The following is a 6,066-nucleotide window of genomic DNA, read 5'->3' on the forward strand; positions in this document are numbered from 1 at the left end:
AGTTTTTGATGTAGGCGGGGATTGAACCTCAGATTTTTTATACAACCATCAAAGACTTTACCAGTTGAACTAACTGGAACCCACAAAGTAACAACTCTTAATTCTTCTTGTTTACCAAAAAAAAAACTGTTAATTCTTCTTCTTATAGTTTATGCATTACTTTCATTTTCTTTTTGTTCAATTAATTACATATATGCAATATTAATTTATAACCTTAAAAGGATCTGAGGTGATTGCTACTGAAAAGACACTGACGCACATATCACGGCACAAATCCAATCTTATTAAAGGAGCCTATTGATTAATATTGACTTCAAGTACAAATAAAGGGCTATGTAACAATCTGTTTTTTTTTTTTTTTTTTTTTTGGTTCGTTTATAAATTGCATTTGAATTTGCTAAACAATTCATATATAAAAAAGAAGCAAGGGTATGCAGTATTGTATCCAAAATGGAATTAGACTCCCCCAGAAACATGGTTAGACAAACAGTAATTAGTTAATAATAATTTTTTTTCTTATAGACTAAATGACACTTGATTTCAACCTAAATTAGCGAATCATGCAATATTTAAATGCCAACTCATATATGCAATATTAAAATCCTTTTGAATCAAGCAATATTGGAAGGCTAGCTTTTGTAGGGCTTAGCTTTTTATTGGAAGGTTCAATGGGAGCTAGCCTCCTCGGCAAAGGTTGATCCGGCTGCAACCACGTTTGTAGGGGTTAGCTGGAATAGGAACATTGTTCTTGGGATCTGGACAACCTGGGTGTGGACCTCCAGGCCTTTTGCATGGAATGACATTTTTACTTCCATCAAAAATGTTAGGCTGAGTTTCTTGGTATTAAAGGGATTTTTTTTTTTTTTTTTTTTTGGTTGAGATAGGTTTTAAAGGGAATTGTTAAATCTTGAATTTAAGCTCTTTTTGACTATTGTTATGGATGTGTAGTAAGTGGTTAAATTTTACAATTGAAGATAAGTAGATAACTCCCATTAATAAATTAGAATTTTCTCTTAAAAAAATATAAGAAATAATTGGGGAAAGATGTGTAAATAAAAGTTGGATAAATAAATCATTTAAAAATGAAGTATTCTTTTTCTATACTTCAGTAAAAAAGAAAAATTTTAGATATGCCCACAAATATGGGACTGAATTTAGTACTAATAATAAAAAGGAATAGTCGAATAGATATGGAATAGAAAGGAATAGTCAACTCCATATCTATTCCTTTCTATTATCAATACTGATAATTTTTTTTTTTTAAATATAGATTTTAGCTTAGTATTGATGAAAAATTATTTCACCTGCAAATGCATAATACTCATCACACCCTTAGTGTTTTTTTTTTTTTTAAATTTTAATTTTTAATTATGATTGAAAAATGCAGTAATCTTAAATTATAATGAATGCAAATTAATAACCTTTATCTAACAAAATAGAAGAGCATCTTAGCACAAAATAGAAGAGCATCTTAGCACGTGTGTGAGCGCATGCGGCTAGTATATTTTCACTTGGGTTAGTAGGGAAGCTAATAAATCTCCTCATACAAATTCTTTGATTTAAGTTTTTGCCGAATTTTTCTTACAGGAGGTTTGCCTTGGTTCTAACATGGGGCTCCTCCTAAGTTGTCTACAGTAGTTTTCCTATTTGGACTTTTTAAAATGTATGTAGATATGTTTTTTTTGGTAAAGAGTAGATATGTTTCACTACAAAACGTGGGGGCCTTGGGCCGCGTTTTTTAAGCCGTGGCCATAAAAAACGCGGCCCAAGGCCCAGTTAAAGCCCCGTTTCAAAAAATGCGGCCCAAGGCCCACCTTAAGGTTGCGTTTTATACGCGGGGCCATAGACAGGTTATTAGGCCGCATTTTTTTGAGAAAAAAACGCGGCCTAAGGCCCTTCCGCATTTTATTTTTTTCTCAAACTCTTTTTTTTTTTTTTTTTTGTCTTCTTTTACTGTGGCCGCATTTTTAAAATGCGGCCCAAGGTTGAGCCTAAAGCCCCGTTTCAAAAAACGCGGCTTCACATAACCTTAAGGTCGCGTTTTTTGCGCGGGGCCATAGACGTGTTCTGAGGCCGCGTTTTTTTGAGATAAAAACGCGGCCCAAGGACTGGTTCTGAAGCCGCGTGTGAAGACGCGGCTCTAGTATGATTCTGAGGCCGCGTTTTCTTGAGAACAAAACGCGGCCTAAGGACTGGTTCTGAAGCCGCGTGTTAAAAACGCGGCTCTAGTTCGGGTTGGGGCCACGTTTTTGAAACGGGGCTTCAGAGTTCCCCTATAGCCGCATGTTAAAAATGCGGCTTTAGGGGAAGTATAAATATTAATGAAACTCTCCAACCCATCATCTACCCGTCCATCAGATCAACCGCTCCCATCCGATCTCAACCCATCTCTGATCTACGCTCCACCCGATCACCTCCGTCCTCAGCACCTCCGTCCTCATCACCTCCGTCTGATCTCAACCCATCCTCATCACCTCCGTCCGATCTCAAGCCTTCATCCGATCTCAAGCCATCCTCATCACCTCCGTCTGATCTCAACCCATCCTCATCACCTTCATCTGATCTCAACCCGTCCGATCTCAACCCTCGCCCTCCATCCGATCTGAAGCCTTCATCCGATCTCAACCCTCGCCCTCCATCCGATCTCAACCGATCTCAAGATAAAACCCTAAATTTCACCCACTTTTTTTTTAATTTTTTTTATCCTTCCATTTGAGTATACTCTCCGCCGACGCCGCCGCCGAGAGACCAGCCCAGCGCCGACGACCCCAACGCTGACAAGGCCGAACCCAACTCAGCCTGCCGAATTCTCATACCCATCGACGACCCATACCCAACGCCGCCGAGCCCATCGCCGACAAGCGTATGTACTCTCTCTCTCTCTCTCTAGTGAATTATAAGATTGATTTTTTTTTTTTTAATCTATTTGGTTTGTTAATATGTTGAACTTTTCATTTATTATATCATGACTTCTCTCAGACTTTGAAAAAGTGGGATCTAAAGTGCGATCCATTAGGTACAGCTTGGTTTGGTTTTAGTTTGTAGTCAAATTGGGATCTAAATGACTTTTTTTTTTTTAATATGAAAAAGTGAGAGACCAACCTTGTAGATTAAGGTACATATGGGCTAGTTTATTGGGTAATATTTGATCTGGTGGTTTTGTGTGAGCTTTGAATATGTGTGAATTTTTGGCTTTCCTATTTATAAAATGTACCATGATAATGTGAGTGATTCTGGGTAAAGAAATTTTGGGGACTTGGGCAATTGACTGTTTAGTAAAAAAAAGGAAAATTAAAACCTTTCTCAAAAATGGGGTTTTGGTTGAATTGAGTATTTTGTTTAAATCGAAATCAAAGGGGAATTTAGAGCATGGTAAACTTAGCTACTGAAGTGAATTGAAGTCTGTATCTGAAACTTGGCTTCAATGCTTCAGCTGTGCTTGAAATTTTTTTCATCTGGATTTCCATAATTAATTTTAAAGATGCATACCTAAGCATTTGTATGCATGAGGCATGTGCAATTTCTTTGGTTTGTGAGAATGCTTAATTATGGTAGAAGTTTGTATTGCAACTTAATATTTTTTCCCATCTAAAGTGAAATGAAGAAGTTTGAGTTTTCTGATCTCTTAATCTTTATTCCAAAAGGACATTTATTTCTCATTCGTCCTCTACAATTGATGATTGAACCACAGGAAAATTAGGAGGTTGCTCATCTTGATTCTTGACCACTAATTCTAAATTATTTTTGGCTGCAATATAGGCTGAATAGAAACTCCTTTTGGTCCTTTTCAAAAAGTTAGTGAATGGTCATTGCATCTACCTCAATAATAAGACAACTCATGTGAAGAAGCTTCACTTATATATATGCGTGTCTACATTTACTCTTGCTAAAACATATAGTTTATTATTGGGTGCCAGTGACTACAGATTTTACAAGTATATATGTACACCAAGAGGTAACACCTAATTGAGCTACAAATCTCTTAACTATTGTAGCACAATCTTAAATAAAAGGTAAAGGGAGTACATACATGAACAATTTGTTTCTTGGATGACCTCAAAAAGAAAAATAAATGTGCTTCGATGCAATTTACTAAATAAGTGTGTAGAAATACATTTTTTATTTTTTAGAGAGTTTTAACCTTAATATTGATAATAAGAAGCTACTTTATATGAGAGAGAGTTGGTTCAACACTTGCTACTTTATATGTAGAGTTAGTGTCTTCCTTTTCTTAGTTGTTGGTATGGACTGCTGTTGTATGTCCAAGGGCAATGGACCCTTAATGTTGATAAGCTGTCACTGCAGTGTTTAGTTATAATTTGGTTATGGCTGCAACTGTTTCCTTGTTTCAGGTTCATCTACTGACTAAGTAGGTTGTTGGGATATTAGGATGATAGGAAGGAAGGTGTAGAAGGCACAACAATAATGGGATTTGAAATGGTTATACTTATACCGCACTGCCTAAAATGGTGTATTTGTGAAAAAGAAATAACTGCACTTTTGCGGCTGTTGAGAATAACTGAAGTTCTTATGTTAGTCAATAGCTCCTCGATAGGATGTTTGCCATAATATGCTTCCCCCCACCCTCCCTTTCTCTCTCCTTTTCTCCTATCCCTCGATAGGATGTTACTGATGCTGTAAATTTTTCTTAAATAACAAATGGTTTGATGCATCCTTATGCTGTTCTTTCTATACTGTTACAGTTGACTAATATAGTTTACAAGTATTGCTCAAACTTATGGAAAAACTCAAAGTTTTACCTCGCAAGCCTCTTTTAAGATTTGAAACAAACCTAGGTCTTATTTGTTGGAACTGTCCTTATAATGCGTGCCTTAGCTTCTGATTAGCTCCTTAAACCACTCTATTTTAAAGCCTCTGCTGCTGTCCAGAAATTTGTTATGACCCTGTTATTGTGTTCATATAAAATCTCAAAACCCTTTTACAGTTCCAGCCCTTAAATTACCATTTATCCTATTATCGGCAACCAATCATGTTTATTTTTTTTGGTTGGAAACTCTATATATGTACATATGTCACCCAGAACATGACCAAGGACAAGATCTAAAGGGGTAGAGGGGAATGAGATTTTTGAAAATCTTTTAATACAATACACACTCAAAAAGGCTCAACTCTTAAACTTGTAGCACAAAGCTTTCATTGTGGGGTTTAACTAGTTAATATTTTTTTGATAGATAAACATACAGGGGTAGAGGGAAAAGAATTTTTGGAAACCTTACAATATGGTACACGCCACAAAATGGCTTAACTCTTTTTTGTTTTTTTAAAAGTCAAAAGGGCCTAACTCTTTGAACGTGTAATGCAAATAATTATTTTAGTTTTCCTTTGGTTATTGAATAATTGCTTTACACAGTCTTTCATTGCATTTACTTGTGTGTTATGATCAACAAACCAGTTCTCAAGAACACGAAATGACGACAATAACTGCCAATCGTTACAAAAAGTTAATAAATAAATTGTATTTTATATCCTTCATTACTTGTTTTTTCTTACAAATAAATTTTCGTAAAATTAGATTGTAAATTGTTACTTATTTTGATATTGTCCCTTACTCATGCTTTCTCACTAATTGATAATTGCTACTATACCAGTGTTTTATCTTTTCTTAAACTGCTACTACACCAACACCTATAATAACGTTGGGCTTTGACTTAGACTTGGTCTTGCTCTTGGCTTCATAAATATGAAAGGAAGACACAATTGCTAACAATTCATATTTATATGATAAGAGTGCATACCTATGACTTACAATCATGAAACTTGACACCTATCCAAAATTAATAATAAAAATAAATAAATAAATAAGGATGGTAATAGGGGTGTGTGGTAATGATTGTTCCAGAAAACATATTTGATTCTTGATAGTTCAATTAATCAATGAATGTTTCTTGTATTACAATTATTGTGCTAATGAATAACATGATATGATATTCTTTTCTCATTTTGTTGATAAATTTAAAAATGGAATTTTTTTTTTTTTTTTTTCAGAATCCAATTGTTTGTTTAAACTAAGCAAGCTAACAAATTTAAATTTAAGGGATAACTACT

Source organism: Quercus robur, chromosome 9 (genome assembly GCF_932294415.1).
Source record: "Quercus robur chromosome 9, dhQueRobu3.1, whole genome shotgun sequence".
NCBI lineage: Eukaryota > Viridiplantae > Streptophyta > Magnoliopsida > Fagales > Fagaceae > Quercus > Quercus robur.